This window comes from Emys orbicularis, chromosome 1, assembly GCF_028017835.1.
Source record: "Emys orbicularis isolate rEmyOrb1 chromosome 1, rEmyOrb1.hap1, whole genome shotgun sequence".
Taxonomy (NCBI): Eukaryota; Metazoa; Chordata; order Testudines; family Emydidae; genus Emys; species Emys orbicularis.
The window spans coordinates 118,017,708-118,045,369 of NC_088683.1; the positions used below are offsets into that span (position 1 = coordinate 118,017,708).

At 40.5% G+C, this 27,662-nt stretch overlaps 1 protein-coding gene across 2 annotated transcripts in view; it reads left to right on the forward strand.

The window, feature by feature from the left end:
* Positions 1-27,662, forward strand: part of CACNA1C (calcium voltage-gated channel subunit alpha1 C) — a 607,732-nt gene that overhangs the window by 108,646 nt on the left and 471,424 nt on the right. The window lies entirely within an intron of this gene.

Consider the following 27,662-nt stretch of genomic DNA (forward strand, 5'->3'; position numbering starts at 1 on the left):
TTGACTTCAAGTCCTAGTATCCCTCCCCAGGGTTCCTCATGCAACCTGTCTCCCCACAACCCCTTCCCCAGCTCCTTGTCCATGTCTCTTTGACCAGCTAGTCCTGGTTCTCCCTCCAACTCCTTGTTAGATCTGTCTCCCCTTCCTGCTCCCCATTCTTTTCCACTGGTTTCCAGTCCCAGTCTTCTTGTCCATCCCCATTCCCATCCCCAGCCAACTGGTTCACAGTTTCCCCCATCCGTTTCCTTCATCATCTCTTAGTCCCAGTCCCTTTCCCTGTGTGCCTTTCCCAGTCTCAATCCCCAACCAGCCACAGTCTTCACCCACTCCCTAACGCATGTCACAATTTCTCCTCCTCTCCCAGTCCCAGTCTTGCCAGACTCCTTGTCCCAATCTACTCCTTTCCCTCATGCCTGGCTTTTTACCCTTTTGCATTCAAATCATGCATCTTCCTTCTCCATACTGCCTGGGTGCCATTGAGTGATCATTGACACAGGAGAGACAGGTTCCCTGCTCTCAGTTTTGGTGTATGGCCCCACCCTGTGCCAGAGCAGCCATTATAGGGAAAGTCCAGCTGTGCCCATGTACTCCTGGACTGGAGCATGCTCTTTCACTCTGTAGGAATGGCACATGCACTGTCTAGTCAGCACTAGGAGTTTTGAGAGGATGTTGCACGCTCAGTGAGGATGGAATCTTTGGAGAATTTAGCTGCTTAAATTGAAGTCTCTACTGAGTATACATGAACTGCATTTTTTCAAAGGCTTACAATGTGGCCAAATTTGGGTGGATCTCACAGGGATGGCCAAAGGCACACCTATGACACAAAGGCCACCTCCTGTCCAATTTCAAGTCTCTGCTCCAAAGCAGGGGGGCCCTAGAGCTGTGCAGAGAACAGATAGCCTAGCCTCATTCTTGGAAATGGCTAAACAATTTTGGCTGAAATTTTTCCAAAAAATTCAGCCTGAGGCCCAGAGTTGGCATAGACAATGTTAGCCCAAATGGTTAAAGTTTAGTGAAGTCAGAATCAACTGAAAACAGGATTTTATAACAGAAAATGTCAGGTCTGCTTAATAATTGGTGCTACTTTCTCTGTCTATAATAATTCATCTGTGCAGTGACAAAAGGAGGGGAGAGACATAAACAGTTTACAAATACTGGAACTGTATAAACCCAAAAATTGGAAAGGAAGTGCTTAGGGTGGTACATGGGGTTTAATGAGAAATAATTCCATGAAATTAAAAAAGGGTCAATTTAAGCCAATTGTAGGGAAAATCTTCTGCCAGTGCATTTTGTTAGGCTGTAGAATAAGAAATGATGGGAACCCACTGTTTGACACATTTGAAATGAGACTGGACAAAACATTAATAAATGTACAATTGGGAACAGTCTTAGACTGTATCTAGGGAGATGAACAGGATGCCCTAATAAGTCTTTTTAAAAGAACCATTAGGTCTTTAACAAACATAATTGTGAACTTTTTCCATTTAACATAATATAACGCAGATTGTCCTATTTATTGAAGCACGCTCTGCACTGATAGTTTGTAATTCAGGGACTGCGTCCTGGTCTGCATTTCAGTGCACAGCGCTCATTGAGTTTATCATTGTACACATTATAGGTCAGCTTCCAAAACCATTACTCACATTAGGAACTTACTCCATAAGTAGTCACGTTGAAATGAATAGGTGCAGAATTTGGCCATATGAATTTGAGAGTCCCTTGGAAAAATGGAAAGAGTGAAGGTGTATAGGGACCAATCAAGAGAAGCTGTCATAAATTCAGAGTTTGGTCTTGGGGGTGTTTTCAGGGCTACCTAAGTGCCCAGTTCTCTGCATTCTGGAGTCACCCACCACTACTGAACCAGTATTTAGAAATTAACAAAATAAAACAAAAACAAAAGAAAGAAAAGAAAAGATCACTATTAGAAATGTCAGTTAAAATAATGAAAGTGGCAGAGCTCCCTTTCTAAGGAAATTTTGTAATCAGGGTAATAAATTATATTTTAGAAATGAGTGAATTGTGCTAATTTCATTTATACTTTTAAACTCAAGCAAATCTGCAGATTGTTATTTGTATATTCCATGTATAGAGAGAATTAATAGCTCTTTACACTGAATTTGTAGGTCAAGTATGAGACCTTATTGTAAATATAGGGAAAAATACCTTTTAAATGATATACAATAATTTACATTTGGTAGTGCCTTTCAACTTGGAGGATCCCCAAATGCTTTGCAATCTACAGTATGTATAATCATATTTCATACTTATTTATTATTTATAAATGATTGTTATACAAAATGTGCTAGGTGCTGTACAGATATAAAGGAAGACACAGACCCAGCACTAAAGCGCTTGCATTCTAATGGCAGACATGATTTAACAAATGAAAGTTACAATAATATTAGATAGGGTAAAAGAAGGTTACAAAAATATGGTCACACTATTATTTAGTTTTTATTCATGTGTCTTGTTACAAAATATTGCTTCCCAATATGTACACCTCAACTCACTAAAATTTCTATCCCTGGCAAAGTGCCTCCTTGCCAGCTCCCTGTCCACACCATCCACTCCTGCACCTGACCCTCATTCCCCCATCATTTTTAAACATACAATTCCTGCTGCGATCCAACCCTCCCACTTCTTGTCCTTTCTCACCATCCAACCATCCTCTGTACTCAGTATTGTAGTTTATGAAGTGTTCAAGTCTGAATGATATAGATCACAGGAAAAATCCAAGAGCAGACAGTTCAAAAAAGAAGGGCTACACACAACCTTAGAGAAAGCCACTAAAAACTTGCCAGTTTACTAAAAACAAATGGCATGACCTTCAACTCGAATAGTCAAGGATGAGTTCAAGTCAGGTCTGAGAAATCATAGATTATATTTGAGAACTTTATTTCTAATTAAGGGAAATTAACTTTGTGTGACATAGTATGGTATAACCTTCAGCTCCTGATAATCTTAGGAGCTAAATATGTCGGTACATTCAGAATATCAAAATTATATTATTAAACATGTTAAGCCTCTTGCACAAATACATTATACTGTGTGTCTGGTCATTATAGGCTAAGGGGCAGAAGCCCCATTAGTAATGTCACAACTGTCTAGCATGGCTGATGCAGTGCGAGGGTGCAATACCACCTGCTGTCATAAAAGACTCCTGGAGGGGCTGCTCTAGCCTTTGGAGACTGCAGTACCCCAAGCTGCTAGCCAGGGATTTCTGATCCTGTAGCTCATAGCCTGTGGGCAGTGGCGATAAGAAGGCACAAGGCAGGGAATAGAGGCGTCTGTGGCACTAAACCCACTGAGGCAGAGTACAGGGCTGGCTGCACATGCTCTCTAATGCTTTTGCTTCTGCTTTACTAGACCCAGCAACAAGTAGGGAGGGTGGTTTCTGAGCCCAGTAGTAGTGGGCATCACATAGAATGGGGAAGAGTTCTTAGCCTGGTGGTATTGGGTGGGAAAGAATTCAGAGCGGAGAAGGTAGTTCTGAACTGTGACGATGTTAGGAAAAGGGGGAAAGGGGAGCTCAACCTCAGATGTAGGGAGGAAGTTCAGGGTGGGGGATAGTTCTGGACAGGTGAGGTTTGGATCAGAGAGAGCTGGAGAAGTGTGTGCGTGTTTGGGGTTCTGAGCTGAGAGGGGAACAGACTGGACTGGACAGAAATGAGGGGGAATGGCACTGACTGGTAAAATGTGATGTGGGTGGTGGGGAATGGTAGAGGTAAGTGCTGGCTGAGGTGAGCAGAGAAGAGTTTTATCAGTTATATTATTCTGGACTTACAGAAACTTTAAAAATGTATGAAAGCAAGTGTGTAGCAGCTAATTCCCCCTGTTGCCTCCTGTTCATAATGTAATTGCCTGCCCTAGAGATCTTTTTATTAAGTGACCTAGATATATTAACAGTATCAATTAAAAATAAAGGGGAAAATCTAATTCTGCTTGTGAATTCCTCTCTGGAGTTTCTGGTTAGCTGATAGGAAGACAGGAGCAGACACATCTACAAGGGATGCTATGTTGTGGGGTTTTGCCCCTCTTTTTTGGTAACATAATTGTGATCTGTGCTTTGGTCTTTGACAGAGCTGCTGTTGCTGAGACCCTCATAATAACATCTTTTCTGCAGCATTGTAGTTCGGAGAAATCCTTGCCACATTCATAGTAATATACTATGGTGGCTGACACACATTTGAGGGGAAAACCCCAGTTTGCCAACCAAAACCACTAAATCTTTGCTCTCATTTCTATCCAAAATTTTCGATTTTTCATCATTACATACTAACACTTTGCAATTCTGTAGTGTCTTTTGTTAGAGGATCCCAAAGCACTTTACAAATAGTGTATTACAGAAGTAAGGCTCACAACACCCCTGTGAGGTACTTGTAGGTAAGAATAATGATCTCCTTTTTATACAGGAGGAAACTGAGGCATAGAGAGATGAAGGGTCTGAATTTCAACCCAAAATTGTGAGAGCACTACCATACAGGTTAGGGAGACACCTATCTAACTATGCATATGTGCAAATTCCCAACATATACATTGTCTTGTGCTTGCAAAGTAAGTGTGTAACATATATGTGCAATTTCAAACTGAAAACTAGGCCATAACTGAGTTGCTCAAGGTCACACAATGTGTGATATCTCTAGTGTCTCTGGTCTCTCAGTACTATGCTTTAAACACAAAACCATCCTTCCTCCCTAAATGACTGAAATCAGCAGGCAAACTTAAGTATTCTAGTGAGTGCTAATTGCCCTCAGAGCTTCACGCAGGTTTCATTGATTTATCTTTTGTTTGCTAAATGTCATTTTCTCACCTCTGCCTTGTTTGTTAGACTGCACTCTAGAGAACTAACAATCATTTTCCAAAATTTTGTTTTTAAAAAAAGTCGTATACATCAAAACTGTCTGCTTTGCTGAGAAAATTGTAATCAAATATAGAACAGAATGACTGAATTTGGCCCAAGGAATTATCATGGAATAAGAAATGTGTGCATAGAGACACACACTCAAACAAAAACTCATCAAAAGAGAATCTCATTTGGATTGGATCTGATACATTGTTGTGGCAGTTTATCATGTACTATATAGAGCATGGGCAAATACAGACGTCTGGGACTATGCTATGCGGGGAGTTTAGAAAGGCAGCTGAAGTTTTCCATCCATAATTTTTTCTCAACCTATTTAATCATAGAAAGCTTCGTGATAATATCTGCTGTCACAATACTATACACGGGAGAGTTATCGTGCTGAAATAGAATCAGAATATGATGTTTTAGAACCACTTACAGACAGGTATAACAGTTTTTCAGGCTGTCTCCTGTAATCTGCATTTTGCAGGACATTTCCCTTGTTATTCACCATAGTGTCTATTTTTGATCACTTCTGGTAGCAGTACCTTGACTGCCTCCCTAGGGTTGACTCTAAACTCTGATCACTCCTAATATTGAAACATATTCCCTAATATCTAGTGTGATTTTTGGCTAAGATGCCAAAGCAGGTTTTATCAAGATATTGGCTAAGTGCAGGCTACCTATGTTGTTTCCACAGGGGCTGCATCTTGTATACTATGAATATCTGTTCTTGACTTGTCTCCAGAAAAAATATTAGCTGTTTTTCTCCTCCTCCTCCTCTAGCTAAAATTGTAAGCAATCTGAGAGGAGGCTGTTAGATAAATGCCAGTAGGAAAAAGGGGCCTCTTAAGAGAAAGAGCCACCAGCACAAATACCACACCATTAAATGGGATATTGTAGATTCAGATATCTCAGGGATTACTAGTGGCAGAGGCAATACAAATCTTCTTCAAAGTGATTTGTGAATTATTAAATTTATTTCAAACTGCTCTATTACTCATAGGAATTGTATCAATCAACAAAGAGAGGTAAATTACTGGATCAGTCAGAAAATATTGTTGTAGCTGAAGAATCAATGCTAATTGAATCATTAGGGCATTATTACATGAAACACAAATAGCTTGGGATGATAACTCATTGCTCTGTTTGATCTATAGTCTACAAAGAAGACATTACACCAACAATTGCAGTGCTTGATTGTTCCGCTGATAGACATCATATCTTCTCAATATTATCAGTATAATTAGTGGCATTTTGGTTTTAAACCTTTTCTCCTATCTAGCACTTAAAATACCTGAACTGACCTGAGAGTGATTGTATTCTAGAGATCATCCCTTTTCTTGCCCTTGGGCCAACGTCATAGGGCTTGCACAGGTGCAACTAAGTGCATTGTTTGGCTCCTGGTATGGTAGAATGTTTTTATTAAGTTTTCTCCATTTCAAAGAACCCTGTCATAGCTCTCTTTAATGCAGTGGTTCAAACAAGATGGGTTGCAGTAGAAAGCTTTTAATACAAATTGTTCTAATATTCCATAATAACAACATTGGCACAAATTAAAGGAACTTGCTGCTTTGGGTCTCCCATAGATGTGGCCTCATTGTCACTGCACTGAGAGCCAAGAAAGTTTGACACTAATGCAGAGGATGAAAGGTGTGGACATTGTCACTAGTCCTGCACTCATCAAGTTGCAGTCACTCAGGATGGATAGGAATGGTAGCACCTTCTGAGCTGCTTCATTGCACCCATTCTCTTTCAGACACAAATAACCATACGCAGTCTGCTAGACTGAGTTCTGATGGCTGCAGGATTCAGAGATCATGTCTTCGCTTTTTAGCCATTGCAATAGCAATGTGTCCTGACTGAGGCATAGTGACAGTTAGACCTACAGTCTGTACATACATATGTATATATGAGTGATAGAGAATACATGTGGGTGAGTAGTTGTTTGCTGGGGTAATTGGGAATGAGTGTGTGTATGTGAGAGAGAGGGTCTGTATGGTTACATAGGTGAGAGTTGGTTTGGGATGTTGAGAGGTGTTTTTGACCTTCCTACTCCCCTCCCCCTTCCTAGAAGTGTCTTTGGGAGTAATTTATATGGCGATAACACTAGCAGGATTTTGCTATATGGTGCATATTTCCTATCATCTTGTCCCAATAATAAACTCTGCTAGTGAAACTAAAAGTGTTACCAAACTGTTTGATTTCCTGCTACTTCTCACCCTGCTGGAAAAGGGGAATCATTGTACTGTACGAGATGACTTCTCTGTCAAGGTGACCTCTTCTGCACCGTTGGAAGGTCTGAAGATATTTAAGTCTGGGTATGTTCACGTGTTTGAACAGTTGGAGAATTGTGTGGAGTAAGTCTGAAAAAGAAACATGTCAAAGGAATGACACACCCCACTGCATATTTTCTAATTCTGAAATTTGTTCAGTGCATTAAGAAGATTAATGAATGAAAGGGGTGGGTGCCAGCAAAGGACTGAAGTGCACCTTTTGAAGCCGTAGCATTAATGTAATTTCATGGGTAGAGCAATGCAGCTGCATCACTTTTCTTTTTTTTCTTTTGAAGTAAACATTGTGTTTTGTATTCACGCTGATGGCTCTGCCACAACCTTTCTGGGCTGTTTGCCTGCCTGCCCAACGCATCAGCTGAGAAATTTATAAAGTGCTTTTTCCTTTCCCCGCCCTTTCAACATTTCTGCTCCTCATCAATGCCCCAAGTGAGTAGTCACCAAGCTCTATAATCACAATGGAACCGCAGATGCTCATCATCAAAAGGCTTGTGCAAAAGGTCACAGGCTGCAGAGGGGACACAGAGCAGCGTGACCATGATACAAATGCATTCATTCAAGCCAGCAGATATTGGGAATCTTTTTGAATTTTGTAATATCCAGAACCATATAATTCATGACATCATATGGAGATGATCTTGCAATTTATATGGTGTCAAGTATCAGGGGGTAGCCGTGTTAGTCTGTATCTACAAAAACAACAAGGAGTCTGGTGGCACCTTAAAGACTAACAGATTTATTTGGGCATAAGCTTTCGTGGGTAAAAACCTCACTTCTTCGGATGCATAGAGTGAAAGTTACAGATGCAGGCATTATATACACACACATATATATATAATGGTATATATAATGCCTGCATCTGTAACTTTCACTCTATGCATCCGAAGAAGTGAGGTTTTTACCCACGAAAGCTTATGCCCAAATAAATCTGTTAGTCTTTAAGGTGCCACCAGACTCCTTGTTGTTTTTGCAATTTATATAGCACTTTTTATCCAAATGGATCCTAAACTTAATCTGAAAAATTTAGATATAAAGGAATTGGTTTGTCAGTGAGTCAGATGCAGCCACCTCCTGGGCTGAAACACAGCAACTGTTTAAAAACACACAGCAATAATATAGAACACTTTAAGAGGAGAAATTAACAAATAAAATTTCAGGGGGAATGTCAAGTTAGGTAAGAATTACCCAAGTTGAAAGTTGGCTAGGACACCACATTTAACAATCATACTCTGAATTTACAGAACAACATGGGTGAGACAATGGTGTGATCCAAAGCCCGGATCCAAAGCCCACCAATATTGATGGAAAGACTCCCCATTGACTTCAATGGGCTTTGGATCAGACCCCAAAGGATTAGAATATTACATTTTTTGTGTTATTTAAAAAACAGCACTTCCAACTACAAAATGCCACTGCACAGCATTGCTTTAATATTAAATCACTGACAACACTTCTTGCAGACTTTTCACTAGAGGGTCCACACATAAGTAGTGACCCAGCCCTACTCAATTTAGTTTCAGAGATAAGTAGCTACGAGCATGGCTGCATTGGCTCACTCCCACCAATTATTAGGCTTTTAAATATGATCTAATAGCTAGCCTTTTGGGGGCATTTCTTTTGTGGCTGTTCAGTAAAGTCTTGTTGACAGTTTTTACAGACATATATCATGTTTGCCTCACTGGGCTTGCACCTGATCCCACTGAAGTCAGTGGGAATTATTCCATTCATATTAATGGGAGCAGGATTAGGTCCATAATCTAAAGAGAGAACTTTTTGAAGCGTTCAGAAGACAATAAAGGGCACAGGGATTTTGTCCTCTCCTGCCAGCTGATGACAAGCAGAAAGCTCTGTGGAGAAATGTGACAGAGGATTTAATGTCTTTGATTATGCACCCCAGTACTGCATAATCTAAAAATACTGCAATTGATGTCTTAAAAATAAATACAAACAAATAAAATGAAAACCACTTTTCAACACAGAATAAGGGAGAAAATTCACATTTCTCACTTACTTTTACCTGCAGGATTCAGGATTTTCCTGATTCAAAATCTGCCTGATTTGAATTCTCTCACAGGAGAAAAATCAGACTTTTCAAATTGTTGGTCTTTAAAATCTGTTAATCTGTTCTGAAGTTTCTCTTGTTTCTATAACAGGACTCATTGCTTGGAGTTGAGAAGCATGAAGGGATCAGAGAAGTGAGAATTGTGGTCAGGGAAAGCCGGGGAGTCTAAGTACCATTCAGAATTTCTGTCTAAATTTCACTCTCACACACATGCAATTCTGGACAGAGAAATGTTATTTTGTAAACAATGAATGCTTGTTGAAAATTTGAAAAGTGGCACTTCAGTCAGCTGAGATCTGTCACCTGATCAGATGACCGTCCTCCCACTAAACTAAACTTGAGATGGTCTTGCCTCCCATGCAGTTTCACTTCATGAACTTGGTATGATCCTATACTCTTAGCTGCTAAGCTGCTGCTGCTTAAAAGATGCATCATCTGCTGATGCCCACCTGAAGAGATTTTTGATCTCCTAAAAGAGGCTTTGAGCTGCCATAGGCTGGCTGATGGCTAGCAGAAAACATAAGAATGTAAGAAACACGAGGAACAGGAAAAGGTTATGCAGATCTTTATTTAGATTTTTATCCCACCGTCCTGTTTTTTCACGATGTCCCTCAATCCCCTCTTTCTTCAAAAACAAATCAGGACATTTCTTGTATTCATTATATGTTTGAGTTTAAATGCTTCTTCTAGCAACTAGAGGTGGACCTGAGCCATGAAATTCTGATCTGTTTTTCTAAGTACATGGATGATCAGATCTGGGGGATTGATCTATGTCCATCCCTGCAGATAACGTTGTACCAGATCTCTTAGACTGGATGCAAATTGTCTGGGCCACCCAGATAAAAATCTGGTCTGAATCCAGACTGAGTTTCTGGGATATTTAAATAATTATTTGTACCATTCAGAACTTCTGTTTGGGTGGACAGCCATTGACCAGCTGCTCCACTTTTTCCACATGATCTACCCTGCAGAATTCCCTGACTCCCTTAAAAAGCCTAGCTCCCCCATTAAAAAGCCTAGTTGGTATCAATGGCAGCAGTGGACTTTCCACTCAACCTGTTGCCACACTTTTCAGAATTTGTCAGAACCAGCTGTGATTGAGTCTTATAAAGCGAATTTGAACACTGTGAGTTTGATTTGGAAGGCTCCCTTTGGGTCACTGGTGTCCAGCCTGTGGATGACTTTGTTGAGAGGAACATTTCAATTTGATTATGAATTGAAGTCGTGTTCCTTGAGCTGTGTGTCCTGTGACTTTTTTAACTGAAATGTTTTTAACTCCATCATTTTGAGGAGGTGGTAGGGGTCACTATCTCTCCATTGCCGCGCCCCCCCCCCCCCCCCCCCTACTGCCCAAGCATCCCAGGAGCAACTGTGATGTCAGCTGGGAGTGCTCTGCTGGTCACTTGCTGTATTGCAGGAGAGGGAGAAGAAAGTAGAGCTGGATGAATCATATTTTGGTTTGGTGGTCAAACCAAAAAACCTGGGGAAAAATCATTTGGGGTCATCCTGAAACAATTTTTGTTTTTTTTTCTGTTTTTCTGTTTTGTTTCATTTTGGGGGTGCTTTTAACCTTTTATTTGTTTGTTTTTTAAGATAAATCTAGCTATATTTCTAAACAAAACATCATTTTAAAAATCTCAAAATGTTTTTACTTTAAAAAAATTCTCCCCCTACCAAAAGCCCCCCTACTTGCCAAATTTGACCTGAGCTTGAGAAGTTTTGGTTGTCCCAAAACTACATTTTTTGGCAAGTTAATTTTGTAAAAAAAATTGCCCATCTTTAGCTGAGAGCCGTTTTAGCTGCTCCATTGCCTGGTTCCCTTCCAGGCTATGAGAGGAGAGGAAGAACATTGTAGGAACTCAGCTGGTTCTGCCAGAGGCTAGGGGAGCACCTGAAAAAGTATAGCTTAATTCTCCCCCACACAACCACCCAGCGCAGCTCAGGATAGGGGAAAAGGAGAAGCTGAAAACCAACAATTAATTATGGCTTTTTGATTCTCTGTCCCAGCCCTAATGCAGGTTAGAAGGGTTGCTCTAACTTGCATCAGCTGGATAGCCAAACTGCAGCTATTTCCCTTCCCTGCCCCCAACGTCTCTTGCCATAGTGGCTGTGGGGAGGGAGGTGTAGGAACCAGCTATGCCAGCTCGATGCCTGCTGGGAAGTCTCCCATTCCAAGAGAAATTCTCAGCAGTAAACTTGAGGGACGTTTCAGGACACAGAATCTGTCCCAAAATATTGGTTGGGATTCCTTGACCTTTTTGAATAAGCATGTTCAACCCACAGGCTGACAAGATTGGACACCACTGCTGTAGAAGGTGGTATAACAGTGTGTCATATTAATGTTGTGACATTGAAATGCATCATTATGCAGAGCTGCATGCACTGTCATACACTGTCTCTGGTGTTTGGTGACCTGTGTGGTCAGACACAGACTCTCCAATTTTTCTCCCCCCTGTTTGAAAATGGGACAGAAGACAGTATTAATTAAAGCTATAGGTTTCATAATTTAGGTACAGATTCTGTTTTGAGCTACATGCATACATCTCAGACCAAAGTGAGAGCTCTGTACTTATCTTAGACCCAAGTCTGTCTTTCTCTTTCATTTCCCCTTTCTTTTGATTTTTCTCTTTTCAAGCAACAGAGAGAAAAAACAAAATTAATTTCAGTGGAAAAAATAATAAAAGGAGAAGAGAAACTTATGGAGATGGGAGCATCCTTAAGCATTCAAAACTATGGCTATGCCCTTGGGCTTTCCTCTGCTCAGGTTTTGTCAGGGCATCTCTCACTGACAGAAGCTCCTCTCCTACAAGTCTGTCTCAGGGATGATTCAGATTTAGAATTTTTACACTCTTGAGCTATTTTGAAATCAATAGGCACCTAAAATGACTCAGTCTGATTCTCCATTTCAGGATAATTATCCATCACATTTTGCATTCCTTCACGTATTGTTTACACTGCACATTCCCCTAATTTCACTCACCATATTTCAGTCTTCTTTATAAGAAATAATAAATCTAGTTTGTGGCCCTCACCCCCCACCTCCGTCACATGTTGAAGAAAGAACAAACCCAGTCTCGGTGGTGGAATGTATGGAATCTCTCTAATCTGTTTCCAAGGAACATGTCCTCACGGCCAGGCCAATGAGCAAGGAAATGTTCCTTTCCATTGTAATTAAGCTGGAGCTCCAACTCCATGTACTCTTTTCTGTATGTTTAGCTTCTGGGTGCAAGCGAGATGTTGGGTCCTTAGTACCATGGAAACTGATAGGTGATGTATGTTGGTAGTTGACATCCTGGATAGGAAAAAGATCATAATGGAAAGGTGGTGGCTGTAACTGATGAGTGAGAGCTGCTTTCTTGTACCACACAAAATCTGTCATCTACATGTAAGGCTTACCCTGCCTGAGAGTTAGCCGTTATGCTGTGGCTGTGCCCGTGGTCTCTCAACATTCCCTAATAGCTGAGTACAGTGCAAAGAGTAATGGAAAAGAGGACACTTCTAACACTGCATTACCTTTGCAAGTACCTACAGTTTTAACAGAGAGAAAAGTCTTTTGAATACTAATCTGCCTATGTATTTCTGTTTTTAGCTAAAAATCTGAGATGCTTAGTCAATGGAACATTTAACCTAGGTAAGTAGAAATAAATTTAGGTGCAGATTTTCAAATGTGTGTGCCTAGAATTAGACTCCTAAATCAATGTTTAAGCACCTAAATAAGTGACCATATTTTCAAAAATTCAGTAGGAGCTGCTGGGAGCACAGCACTTTTCAAAATCAGGCCGTTTACCTTCGTGTCTAAATATTGATTTAGACACCTAATGTTAGGCACCTATATTTTGAAAATCACAGCTATACTCTACAGTTACCATTTTTAAAATTTGCACACACTACTAGTTTCCAGTGCCAACTGGAGACTGGCATCTTTCTGACTCCCCTTATAAATAATATGGTAATACTTTCAATTTCTGCAGATCAGTCTGTCTATTGCATGCATCACCATTGCATTTGACTGCAAAACAAATTATATGAGCTGCTCAAAGTACTTTACTAATTTTAAGAAATGTAGCTCCTGTGAGATAAGTCAATAGTAGTATCCTCTTTTTTTATGGATGAGAAAATTGTAATAAATAGAGATTAAGGGGATTGGCAAATGACACATAGGAAGTCTGTGACAGCAGTGAGGACAACAAGGAGTCTTGACTCCCAGTCATTTGCAAATGGGTAATATAAACCTTTCTGTTTTAGATTACTTAACTATAGAACTTATTGGAAAATCATAATTTTTTTCTCAAAAATATTTCAGATTAAAACATTTTGTTCAAAATGTTTACAAAAAGACTAAGTGAAATAAAACAATTATTTTTCTTTCAAATTGAAATTTTAATTGCATTTGCCTTTTCAAAAAATGGGGAACATTTATTTTTTGGATTCTTCTACCTCTTCCTCTTCCTTATTTATTTTCTCCTCTTTTTCCACTGGAAATTGGTGTATGTGTGTGTGTGTGTGTGGGGGGGAAATAGAAAGGAGAGAGAGAGTTTTGGGGATTCCCCCCCCCCTCACTGTTTTCACTGGACAAATGTGATGAAAAAGTTTTTTAAAATAGTTTAAAATGTTAGAAAAACAATACTTTCTCTCACTTTTATTCAAATTTTCACATTTTTCCAGTGGTAAAGTTAAAAAGAAAGTATGAAAAAGTGTTTTCCCCTCACTTTCTCTTACTTTTATCTTTCCCTCTCTTTTCCACGTGAAAATGGGCAGTGGGGGAGGGTGGCTATGTAAAAACTTTCAATTTTTTTTATAAATGCCAAAAACATTAAAACAAATTTTGTCCTAAAATTTTTCAATAAAAAGGAGAGAAAAATGTAATTGAAAACTTTTCCTAAAAATCATTTTATACAAAATTAGATTTTCTTAAGTAAAATCTTTTTGTTGAAAGTGTCACCCAGATGTACTATGTAATGAGTGAAACAGAACAATTTGCTCTCTGTATACTCAGGCATTATTTTTTCAGTTAGTGTCTAAACCTTCCTGAATAAACTGAGTCAGTACAGCAACTTCACTATAAGTTTTGCTACAGATAATTAGAATTTATGACTAAAGAGAACTATTTATTTGATATATTATCTGGTAAAGGTGTTTATAGGTGCTTGGCTTCAATGAGTAAATATTCCATGTAAAATAAAAATGAACCACAACTAAAGCCTGGATTATACATTAGGACTTTGTTGTTTGACTGCATTCAAAGCAACATCACATCCTCAAACTTGTTGTTGCACCCAAACCTTTGAATCTCAATGACACTCAAAGGGAGGGAGAGAACCTAAAAATTGTATACACAGTTCTCTATATGCTTAAATACATTACTTATCTGAAGCAAGTAGTACTGACAAGACAGATGAGCCTTGAATGTTAGAGGTTGTCAGTGTAAATAGTTTTGAGCTGTTCCAAGAGCTCACTGCTACAAATGCTTGTGCGATCTGAATTAGGACACAAGACCCACAGTATAACTTGTATTGAGTTTCTCCAAAAATTCTTTCCCCTCCCACCATTTTCTTGTTACTATTTCCTTCCTCTTCTTTAGCCCCCTCATCCCCACCACTATATACTTTATAGCTTCCTGCTGCAACTGCCTCCAGGGACTAGCACTGATGGAAGGTTTGAAGTTATTGCAACAAATCCTTCACCATAAAGGACCTTCGCTGCTTTCATTGTGCTTCACATCATCACCATTCAGAACTTTATGGCAACAGCAGGGATAGAGCTCTGACCAGATTGCACCAAAAGCATCTGCTGCTCTATAAGCTCTCACCGCTCGACCTAAAAAAAAATCATTGTCAGGTGTTAGCATCAGTACATGGGCTATTGCACATAAGCGAGAAATTTTGATTCCATTCAATAAAGACCAATGGTGTAACACACACACTAGCCAATTAATTATAGTATAATTACAGGCAGACTTGCTGTTTGCTGTTGGCTTGCAAACCATCACCCTGTAACTGTGCCCTGTTCTCTTACACTGTGGCTTTCAAACACTGATTATTCTCCCTTTCAAGGGATGAAATACTTTGGCCCTTTTTATCTTACATCTCAAGTGCCAGAGTCTGGCTGCCACCTCAGTTGTGACATTTGACATGAGCAGGAGAATTTGGCATTGAGTCCTGGGTGTATGGACTGCTGCAGTTTTGACAATCTGACTCTCTTGATGAGTGAAGCAATTGCACCTCATGCTGGAAATCGCTGAAATGTATTCAGAGATTCCAAGTCCAAAAGGGACCGTTGTGATCATCTTCTAGTCTGCTCTCCTGTATAGCACAGACCAGAGAACTTCCCCAAAATAATTCCTAGAGCAGATCTTTTAGAAAAACATTCAATCTTGATTTTGAAACAGTCAGTAATGGAGAATCCACCATGACCCTTGGCAAATTGTTCCAATGGTTAATTACCATCACTGTCAAAAATTTATGCCTTATTTCCAATCTGAAGTTGTCTAGCTTCAAACTCCAGCCATTGTATCATGTTATATATGTGCTGCCAGCTTCTTTTTTCTTGCATGCTTGTGATTAAGGTGTTTCTAATTAAAGGAAAAAGTGAAGTAGTTTATTAAAATAAAAGCCCCAAGTTATTTCTACTGGGGGACAGTCAGTCAGTGTGAAGGGCAATTGTTATTCAAGGTTACTAGGTACTCCTAAAATCAAAGCATTGAGACTTGATAGTGATGTATACAGCTATGTCTGTGCTGCATAAATATCCAAACAGCACTGATTAAACTCCCAAAATCCTGACCCAGAATATAGTGGGTAAAGAGCAAAACCTGGAATGGGTTGTCTGAAAACAATATCTCTCTGGTCATTCTGAAGTCCTGGTTATGAGTTCAGAGAGGCTGACCTCATGACATTAGAAAGAGTTCACACCGCACAGCTTAATGATTTGGAGGAAGAATAAACAGTGAATTGTGGATGATGACTCTAAGTAGGTTTGGTTGCTAAAAAACTATCTATAGAGGATTCTGAGAAACTTCAGATAGACTTATGCTCATTGAGGGATTCTGACCCTTGATGACTTGGAGATTTATTTTCTATTTAGGTGCCTATATGACTCACCACCATAGCATTTGAGCACCTTAGGTGGGAGGTAATGCTTCTTCCCTCCCCTGGATCATCCAGAAGAAAGGAAGTGTTCCCCTCCAGTGGTCAGGAGGGAGAAAGGCAAAGAAACAGAATAAGAGCCCTTCCCTTTCGTGTAGTCTAGAGCAGGGGTGGGCAAACTTTTTGTCCCGAGGGCCACATCGGGGTTGCGCAACTGTATGGAGGGTCGGGTAGGGAAGGCTGTGCCTCCCCAAACAGCCTGGCCCCTGCCCCCTATCCGCCCCCTCCCACTTCCCGCCCCCTGACTGCCCCCCTCAGAACCTCCAGCCCATCCAACCCCCCCTGCTCCTTGTCCCCTGACTGCCCCCTCCCGGGACCCCTACCCCCTATCCAACCCCCCTGCTCCCTGTCCCCTGACTGCCCCACTCTCTACCACACCCCTGCCCCCTGACAGCCCCCCCGGGACTCCCACCCCCTATCCAACCACCCTCTGCTCCTCGTCCCCTGACCACCCTCTCCCAGGACCCCCCGCCCACAATGGCTCCCTGGGATCCCACCCCCTTATCCAACCCTCCCTGTCCCCTGCCTGCCCTCCCGACCCCTATCCACATCCCTGCCCCCTGACAGGCCCCTCAGGACTCCCACTCCCAACCCTCCGTTTTCCCCATCCCCTGACCGCTCCCCCAGAACCTCCACCCCCTCCAACCAGCCCCTCCTCCCTGACTGCCCCCCAGGACCCCCTGCTCCCTTACCCAACCCCCCTGCTCCCCGCCCCCTTACCAGCAGCAGGAGCTCGCAGCCGCGACACCCGGCCAGAGCCAGCTACGCTCCCCACGCTGCCCAGTGGGAGCGGCGGGCCAGAGTGCGGCATGACTGCAGAGGAGGGGGGACAGCGGGGGAGGGGCTGGGGACTAGACTCCCCGGCTGGGAGCTCAGGAGCTGGGCAGGACAGTCCTGCGGGCCGGATGTGGCCCGTGGGCCGTAGTTTGCCCACATCTGGTCTAGAGGGAAACACCCCTGCTCCTTCCATTTCTCCCAAGTGGCATGCACATACATACACACATGCCCATTTACACAGGATAGTTAGCAAATGAGTTTTGTAAATGACCTATCTCTTTCTACATACATACAGCACCATAACACCCAGGGAATCTAAGACTTACAGGGACCCCCTAGCAATAAATACTGCCATTTCATAGACTTTTCCTCTATTACCACAAATAACAATAAAAGCAGTCAGATGAAAGATGTAACAAGCTGTTGCTTTGGCATACAGTCTGGAAGCTCTTTCCACATAACCATTATGCACCTGGTCTGTTCTCAGAAAAATACCCCAAAGCAGGGATTGGAATAAATAATGCACCAAAATAAGGAAAGCATCACAGCACAAATTTTGTTTGATAGCCACAGGACCCTGACTACATCATATGTATGTTCCATAAGTCCACTGAGTGCTCTGGGGTCATGCCAGACAAATGCTTTCCATTTCCTTGACCTCCCACTGGAAAGATTTCCTTGATCAGGGAAATCTTTAGCCAACATGAGGAAAATTGTTTTCTGATCAACAGAGGACCCAATGGCCTGGAACTGTATATCTTTTTCAGGTGTCTTATCTCATAATTTCCCAGAGTATTTTCCTTTGCTTGTACGTGAAGCATTCTGGGCATTTCTGAATAAGAACATATTGCTGGACTTGCCACACCAGATTAGGCTATTGGTCCATCAAGTCCAACATCCGTCTTCAGGGAGTGAGGATTATTTGATGCTTCAGAGGAAGCTGGAACAGTTCTGTAATGCACATAGCCAGTTGTGCAGTTACCTCTGGGAGGTGAAGCATGGAGCAGTTGTAATGGCCTGAATCAGGCATTTTGAACACTAATACTCTTAACTTGCAAAGCTACAGATATTATTGATAGTCAAAGTTATCCAGCTGCACTATTATTTGTCTTTTAACTTCCTCTTGTAACAAGTGAGTTCCATAGATTTACTATATAAAGAACAAAAAAATACTTGTTGTTTGTTTTAAAGTCTGATCTTGAATTTTAAAATTCTCCTTGTTCTAATATTTAGGCAGTGGGGCCAGAGGAGGAAGCCTTTCATAAATGGGTACACCTCAGTTTTGTCCCCTCTAACTCTTCTCTCTGAACCAATAGCAGTCTTCGCATTCTCTCATCAGATATAGTGTAAGTCAGGTCATGCTGCAGTACATTTGGATCAGATTTCTAAGGACTCTTTTCTTTCTATAGTCTACTTTTCACTTCTGTTCAGATTTTATTTCCATTACAACTTCTGTCTGCTTCTTTGAACTGCACTTGAGTTTCTTAAATTGTTCTTAAATCTTAGCATTTCACTACATGATTCTTATATATAAATGGTAAATCAATTGGTCTCTAAAGAGCTGTAAGATCTTTTGGATTTCAGGTATTATAATTTAGTGTAGACAAAAATAACTTTTAAAATAATGAAATCATTGTTGGAACTAAGATATTGTTTAGTCTATTACATCTCTGTTCTCCCATTTTTCCTAGTGTTTTTCCTCTCTTTTGAAGGATATTTTAGGGTGTTAGGTGGAAGGTTGGGTGTGGTGTTTCTAGAATAATGGATTCCAAGCCATTATATTCTGAATATTTGGAAGAGCACTCATAATGTTTGCCTGGTAACCTTGATGATGGTTTATCTGCTGAGGAGAGTGAGCAGAAGTTATAGGATTAATTTTGGATTCCAATTTTTACTGAACTTGAATTCTGAAAAATTCATTTAGTTGGCCCCTTTTGAAATTCAGTTTTTATACCATCTCTGTGGATCATTTGAGAAGATGAGCAGATAGATCTCTTCACCTCTATACAGAAGCCCCATACACCACATGAATCCTACATTAAACCCTCAAAAATAGGGTTCAAGAAGTGTAAAGGCCTCATGCTTGGCTACTGGACATGGGATGAATTTCACTCGAAAATAATCTGGCATTCAGTACTTCCAATAGCCTCTTTCATGATATTGCCATATAGCTTTTTAAGACCCAGAAGAAATAAAAGTTGGTTTATGGGATGCCTATTTCTCTGTTGCAGTGTCTCTGTGAGCAGAAAGTAAGTATCAGGGAATGAATCCTCTGAACTGCTATCTCTGCAGATCAAGTGAACGTGTCAGAATGTAGCATATACACTTCTGGTAGCTCATAAAATTTGTTACCAGGAGTTTCTTGACCACTGGTTGTTACATTTAGGAATGGGGTTAAATTGACCTTCCTTAGGCTAATGAAAACTCTGCTGTGATTATCTTGTTGATGTATACAATGCTTTAAAGTAAATCAGCAAATGAGCATACAGGTAACTACCACAAACTGTTTTCATGTAGGTATAGTTTATGGTGGAGACTCTTTTTTTTTTTTTTTGTAGAGAAGTCTCTTCTGAGTGATCATCAATTCCTAGTAATGCAAATCAGTTTGGAAACTCAGCCAGGGAAATTAGCTCCAAGCCTTACTGCAATATGTTAATCCATTAATCCAAGGGTTGAATTGACCATAGAACATATGATGGCTTTCCTGGAGCAAAAAAATTGAGAGGTTTGTAAACTGCCCTCTCCAGTGAGTTGCTGGATAGCAGTCGGGGAAAAGCTGTGGGAGTTGATAAGGGGGGGGGGGGGGAAGTCCCTTAATTTACATTGGATTATTTGGATTATCCACTAGACTGCAACAGTCAGAAGAATGTCTTCTCTCTGCCACTAACCTGAGATTGTAGACATGAATCTTGGAAATTTTATCTAAAGATCCTCAAATGGGCAATGCCATTTTCAGAAAATGAAAAGGGAAAACAAATCTTGAGTTCTCCAAATGTGTTAGTTTCTTTCAGTCCCAGAGAGAAAAAGAACATCTATGTTGTGAGGGTCAGAAGCAGTGATTGACACCTCGCAAAAAATAAAACCATGGGCCCCTATTCTCCTATCCTAGGATCTGAGTAACTCCTCAATGGGATTTAGTTATTTCATACTGGAGGAGAATTGGGCTCCAGTCCAGTCAGCTATAGAAAAAAGGAAGCCTCTCTTTATTTAGGGTGTAAAATAACAAGTGGACTGATCTAATCAGAACATTAAAGTGTACAATGATCCTAAAATGTGCAGGATGTTAACCTAGAATCAAGGCTGTACAAAAAATTAGGGATAATGGATTCTCACTGAACTCGAGATTCAACTGTTTGTCCCTCTCTGTTTGAGAAAAAGGCTACTTTCTCTGCCTTGGAGGCAAGAAGTGAGATTGTATGGGATATACAGTTTATGCTGTTAATTCTGCTTAAAGCACAGTACCGGGCTTGGCCAAAGACCTGAACCATCACAGTGTTCATGAATGTGTGTCCATGTCCTTCTATGTTTGTATCTCTTTAATGTAGTAAGTCCAACCATTTGTCTTTTAAATGCTCCCAGAATTTTCCCTCTGTAATGACTTTTAGAGACCTCTTGGGGTGAATTGTCTTTTTACATCCTTCATCGTTTTTTTCCTCTGTGTCTTCTTGTCCTACCATGGACATCTGCTGTATTGAACTCTCTTCTTGTTCATGCATCCTTGGACCTTTTCCCCATCCCGCCACCAGTTTTTCTTCATGTATTTTAATTGGTTCATTGACGTGACCACAGAGGGGCCCCTGTTGGGTGAGTGCTTTTTCTCTTGGGTCGAGCTTGATGTAAGGATAATGGGTACAAACACTCCTAGGCCTGGGCAATTTGTTGCTCAAAGTATGAATCTGATATATGCAGTAACTCCATATAGCTCTCTGAACTGTTCCCTTGGATGACTATGAGGGGTAGCCCTTTTTTCTTCCATGGTCTAATGGCACATTGTACTATATTCCATTACAGCACTTGATAGTTGAACATATAGTACCACACAGAAAAACACAGTAAAGACTGTTAATAGGACTATAATCTTTCATGTCTCAGACTTTGCCAGCAAAGAATGGGCCTTAGCTGCCACTAGGAAACTAAATTAAATTCCATCTAAAATGCTAACCTATCCTCCTAGTTGTACTGCTGATAGATGGAACAAGTAATTGTTACTACTCCTGCTATGGAAGGTCTCTCAGGAGTAAAACACAGAGGCTCTCATCTTGCCCTTGGTGTAACTACAGTTACAGCATGAAGAAAAGGTAGCCTGCTTTAATAGGAGCCTGCTGCTGCTGAACACTTGCTAAAAGAAATTCAGGATAATACCTTTCTGAGTGTTCCACTATCATGAAAAGAAGATTAAAGGATAAATGGCTTATATGGTTGCATTGGCTTGAGCGAACAAAACAAAAAGTGACAGAATTTTTCTGTCAGTTTTGATACACTATGTTTATCAATACTGTATGCTTTCCATTTGAGAATTAAAGTACTGAATAAAGGGACTGGAAAACTTATTTTGTCCCATAGGGAAGAATGTGGTCCAATGGGAGAGGACTGGGAGACAGGGAACCCTGGGTTCTATTCCTGATTGCTACCAACTTACTCTGTGACTTTGGGTAAGTCATACTGACCAAAATTTTCAATCTTAGGTGCCTGAAGTTAGGTACCCAGAACCACATGTTGATATCTAACTAAAGAAAAGGAAGGGAGAGGATAGGCAGACATACAGATTTCTTCTTGCACTGAAAGTTCTTCTAAAGGACCAAGTCCAGCTTTGTAGGACCCACAATGTCTCTGAACAGAAGTGTACTGTGATAGGCCACTGCCTGCTGGGAATACAGTGTTCTTCTGACTGACATGCTGTAAATCTATTAAGATCTTTAAAATGAGCTGTGGAAATCGTATTATGAGAAATACATGGATCGATATGCAGTGAAAATTTGTAGGAAGACAAACTCCCAAAAATTACATAGGGGAACATTTCCAGTGCAGTCCTTTCATAGAAAATTAGAAGGGCTCTCATCAGCTAGAGCATGGATTGTGTAGCTAATTCCCACTAATCACTGACAATTTATGCATAACTATGGGGCTTTAAGCACTAATTACCTATAGTGAGTACTTCTGGTGTGTTTTTGGTTTGTAACATTCACTTCCTCCTACCCAGAATATGTGCTAGTGCTTTGTCTCTCCCTGTCTGTTTCTCCCATGTGGTGAGCCAGTCATAAGTTCTCTCTTTTAATCTCTTCTCCAGGGTATAGATTCTCTCTCTCTTTGCAGAGAACTATACTTGGGTTCTCCAGTTCACTTTCCTAGAGACCCACACTTGGATTTTCTCCCACTGCTTGGGATCTAAGCGTGTTTTTTCTCTCTTCCGCTCTCCCACTGCAGATAGAAGCATAAGCTAAACTTTCCCTCCCAAAAGATACACGAGCAAGCATCTATTCTCCTTATCTCTGGGTATCTGAGAATGGGTTCTCTCTTCCCTTACCACCAGAATGATTCCTCATTACTGACTGAAGGGTGCTCCTGAGCGAGTGCTAAAGTTTCCTCGCCAAAATCTTTTATGGGGTCCACCATTTCTCTTTCCTGTGGATGGCCATTGTGGAATACTTATACTCTGATGGTGAAAGAACAAAATGACATTCTCTGAGGCTTAGATGCTCTGTGGAGTAGACAACAAGGCTATAGCTGTGGCTGACAGCTCAACTCTCTGATAAGACTTCCAGAGCTGGTTTATTTTCCATGAGTCCTTAAAATTCCATCAGCTTTGGAAGTGAGAGCCCTGAATACAGGACTTCTATGCTGCTGCACCAAAGCATTACCCCAGGGGCAGCTTCATTGAATTAGGAGTTTATTGGCCAGGGATGAATTCTGGGCCCCGTTAAAGTCAACAGGAGTTTTGTGACTTCAGTGGGGCCCGGATTTCACCCCAGCCCTGCACTGGATTTTCATATAGTGTGATCTCCCCCTGTGAGTGGTAAATGCACCATCCTGAACTACCAGAGCTCAGCACTGGCATAATTCCAGCAACACCTGAGACCCAGCTCTAGATGTGTATGATCAGTAGTCAAAGACTAACATCTGGGATAGTTTTGCAGTATCAGATGAAAAGCTGGGAATAGCTGTAAAAGTATTAGAATATGAATTCAGAAGCTATTCAGAACTATGATCACCACTGGTTCATAATAAAAATATTTTGCCTCTCTATAATGCTATTTATCTTAGGATCCCATTGTTGTACAAACACTAACAAAACAAGCCTCACAGCAAACCCATGAGGGAGGTAAGTATTGTTATATCCATTTTACGGAAGGGAAAATTGAGAAACAAAAAGATTAACAGAACTGGCCAAAATCAGAGGCTCTGCTGGGAATATGACCAAGGAGCCCACACTACCAGGTGCCTGCTCTACCCATTCAACATGCTGCCTGCTATAGGCTTAAGAGTCTGTTTGCTAAACCTGAATAAAATACATTATGATGATGATTTTAGAAAATAATGTTTAATTAACCCTCAAATGTAGATAAAGTGATTCAGACATTGCTAACTTGTAACATCTGGAAGGAGAAAGATTTTTCATCATTAATGGGAAATCTGTAGAAGGAATTTGCTTGCAGAGTAAACTATTGTTTAAATTACTAGCATTTTAATCTTGTGAAACCAATGTTTGAAGCAATTTGGAATCAATCAAATGTAAAATGTAAGACGGTTGTTGGTTGTTTGGTTGTTGTTGTTTTTTGAGGGGGGGCAGGGTTGTTGTGTAAGGAACAGGTTTTTTGCTATTGATTCTCACCTAGGATAACAAACCATATGGTGCCTCTGCCTGCATTGTAAGGTGTGTGCTTTTCATAATGGACCAGTTTACTTCTACTCCTCATTGAACCTTGACTTATTCTTAACAATTTTCTTAACACAGTACAGAAACAACAATAACAAAAATTACTTCATGTGCCATGGAGAATTTTGCTTTCAAGGATACATCATTAGAAAACTGTAAGGATCATAGAGGTGTCTCTTTGAGTATTGATTGGATCTTTGAGAATACCTTTTACATCAGTATGTAGGCTGAAATTCGAACACATTTTTTCATGAGTCAAGAAGCACAAACCTCTGTAGCTTTGTATATCAGCTTATCTGTATCTTAATCATTGACTTTCATTCTGAAGAAATTTAGTATTGCGTATGGAGTTTTGATTTGTTTTGTTTAAAAAAAATTCTTTTACACAGCAGTTTCCTTTATGTATGTCTTTTGTATATGTTTTAATAATTAATTGGTTAGTGTTTTTACAGTGCTTTGAGAATGTAAAGCTCTATCGAAGTACTAAGTATTATTAGCACATCAGACTAGTGTCATGGTAGTAAAAATGAGGTACAGAAACTTTCATGTCTTGGTCACTGATATAATCAGGAGTGGCCAAAATTTGTGCTCATCTGACATCTGTTAGGTGTTCTAAGTGACATGAGTTGGTGGTTTCAGTCCCATGTCTGGTGAAAAGGTAGCCACATCACAATAAATGGCACTAACAGGGACTCTAGTTGGCAGTCTCAGAAGAGAGGGAAAGGATTCCATGAGCAAACCCTAAAGATGATTCCTCTAGGTTAGGGGAGCGACACATTGAGGCAACATGTGGGAAGCTTGCACTACCACTGCTCATGATGTTTCTATTCTGTAGATAAATAATAGATTTCAGTCTCCAGGGTTGTCAATCTGTCCTCTTTTGCCAGTTGAAATTTATTTTTAAAATATAAATAAATAAACGGAATTGTCTTTTTGAGTTTGAACAAGGGCTTCTGTGCCTCTTTGCCCAGTAAAAGAGCAAATAGAAAGCTTGGGGATGTGCATTGCTTTGTGTTGTCCTGCTGAGCCTTTGGCTGATGTGCTACAGGCTAGAAAGAAGTTTACTATACAGGGTAAAGATGGCATATAATTAAATGTTCATATGCTGTCAAAACACTGACAGTTACAAAATGCTTCAGCCATTAACTCATTGGAGAGTAAGCAATGAGCAAAATGACTTCAATACACAGAAGAAATTCAGAGCCCTGAGGGAATGCTAATTCAGAGACAGAGTAATAGGGATTAGTGCTTGATTTATAGTGTGGCTAAAAGAAATCAACTAGACTAAACCTGCTTCAATTTCACTGCCTACATATATGCTTAAAGATATAGTCAGAAGTCAGTGAGCAAGGCATTAACTATCCTATCCATCTTTCATTAATGCTAATGGGAGATATGCCCGTACAATCTATCTTTGTGCACTGAGGTGAGGAGATACACACTTTGGTTTTAAAATAACATCAAGACCATTTTGTAGGTTTCTGAAGAAAAAATTAATGAGCTGGACATAGGGCTCTAGACTGAATTCCTAGTAAAATCTGTCACTATCCACTCTTGAGTTTGTTTGTTTTTTACTTCACCTTGTCCCTCACCACCCCCAGCTCTACCAGTGATGCCAACCTTGACTGCACACTTGTTCCCTTCTCACACAGTAATCTTCAGACCTTAATCCACACTGCCCCTGATGCATGGGATGCCCTTTGCAAATTGTGCAGTAGGCCACAGTCCTCTCTTCCTTTTGTCACTTCTTCTGTGACACCTAAATGAAAGGATAGATTTAGAGTTAATCTTGACCCACTCTTTTCTTTCCACTCTACTCCACTGAAACTACTCTCACCAAGTTGTGCAGCAACCTCTTTGTGGGCAAATCTCATGGCTTCTTCTCCATCCCCATTCTCCTTGAATTTTCTGCTGCACTTGATACTGTCAGTGCTATTTAACTTCTTGAAATGTTGTCCTCTTGGCTTTCATGTTAGTGTCCTTCCCTGGTTCTTCATCTACATCTCTGGCAGTTCCTTTGGTGCCTCTGTTAGTGGGTCCTTCTCCTCCCTTTATATGCTCTCCAGAGCAATCTCGCAGGGCTCAGTCCTTGGCACTCTCATCTTTTTGCTCCACACACTTCCACCCATCTGACTTCATGGAAAAAAGCCAGAAGGAAAAAGTAAATCTGCAAGTCATCTTACACTGATTATTTGGAGATTTACCTTTCCACTCACCCAATCCTTTATTTCAGCCTCACTTTGAAAAAGGCGGTACTTCCTGGGACCCTAAAAGCACCCCAATACCTGTTGGCACACTGTTGTCATGATATTTACCCAAAAAGGTGGTATATAATGTATTACTGGAAAACTAATAACTCACCCATCAATAATATTCTTGTGTGATGTGTGGATGGTAAAACCACGAAGAACTTTATAGATATATATGCTGGAAATATGTGACTAAAATATGTTTAAATCAGATACATCAGGTGGAGTTTTCACCAAACAAAGGAAAAAGGCCCACATCTCAAACCAGATGAGGCTAAATTCAATGGCCTATTCATTTGTTTTGGAGGTTGCAGAAAGAGATCATTTGCACTGTAAAAATCACCAGGGGGGACAAGACAGCACAGCGTCTACAACAGACAGCATGGCACCAATACCAGCAGGGAAAAGGAGCTTTGTTTGGGCTTACTTTTCAAAGAATACATTTTAAAGGTTTATGGACTATATAAAGAAAGGGGAGAGAACCTCATAGTTATCCATTACTGGGCAGATACAAGAGAGCAGGGCTCTTGTACATCTGAGAAAAGTGGATCCTTCAACCAAGGGGGTTAAAGTCGCTGGGAACTCAATATAGGTGAGAAACCTGCTTAGGCAAAGATTGTAACTTGCTTAAATTAAGTTTCAATTTTAGAACAGTATTTTTACTTTTGTTTGTTTGTAACCATTTCTATCCTTACTCCTTTTATTTGGTATCACTTAAGCCTATGACTTTTTGTTGAATAAACTTGTTTTACTTTTACTATAAATCAGTTCAATGCTGTGATTGAGTGGTTGTCAAACACCAGTTAAATTAAAGAGCTGCAGTGTATTGACTCTTTAAAGGAGCAATGAACTTAATAACTTCTGTGAGTGTTCCAGGGGAGGGCTGGACACTACGGAGGCACACAATTTGGGGGAAATTTGGGACTGGAGGGCTGTCAGGGATCACTCTGCAAAAAGTAACTAGGTGGTGGAAGACAGGATGTGACCTGCATACTTGTTTGCTGGCAGTTGGTGTCAGGGCTGTGAGCCACAGCAGCATGACATTTAAGGCATCCAGAGGTGCAGGGCAGGTGGTGACACAGTTCCTTACTGGTCTGGGTTGAACCCCAAAGTGTCGCACTTCCCCAACTCAGAGCCGTTTTGTGAGGCGCGATTAATTCGTAAAGTGCTTTGAATGCCTCAGCTGAAAGGCAGTCTATTAATGCACAGTGTTATTTAAAATATTACAAATACAAAGAGCAGAATATTTCAACTGCTATCTACAGTGAAGATCTGAAGGCTTAGGACTTTTCTTTTGTTAGAAGCCATAATCTTATCACAGAGAATTTAGAACCTTATTCATGGGAGCTCCACCATTAGATTATATTTCCTTTAGATTCAGACTCTTGTTAGAAGCCCATTTCGAGCATTCTGTTTGG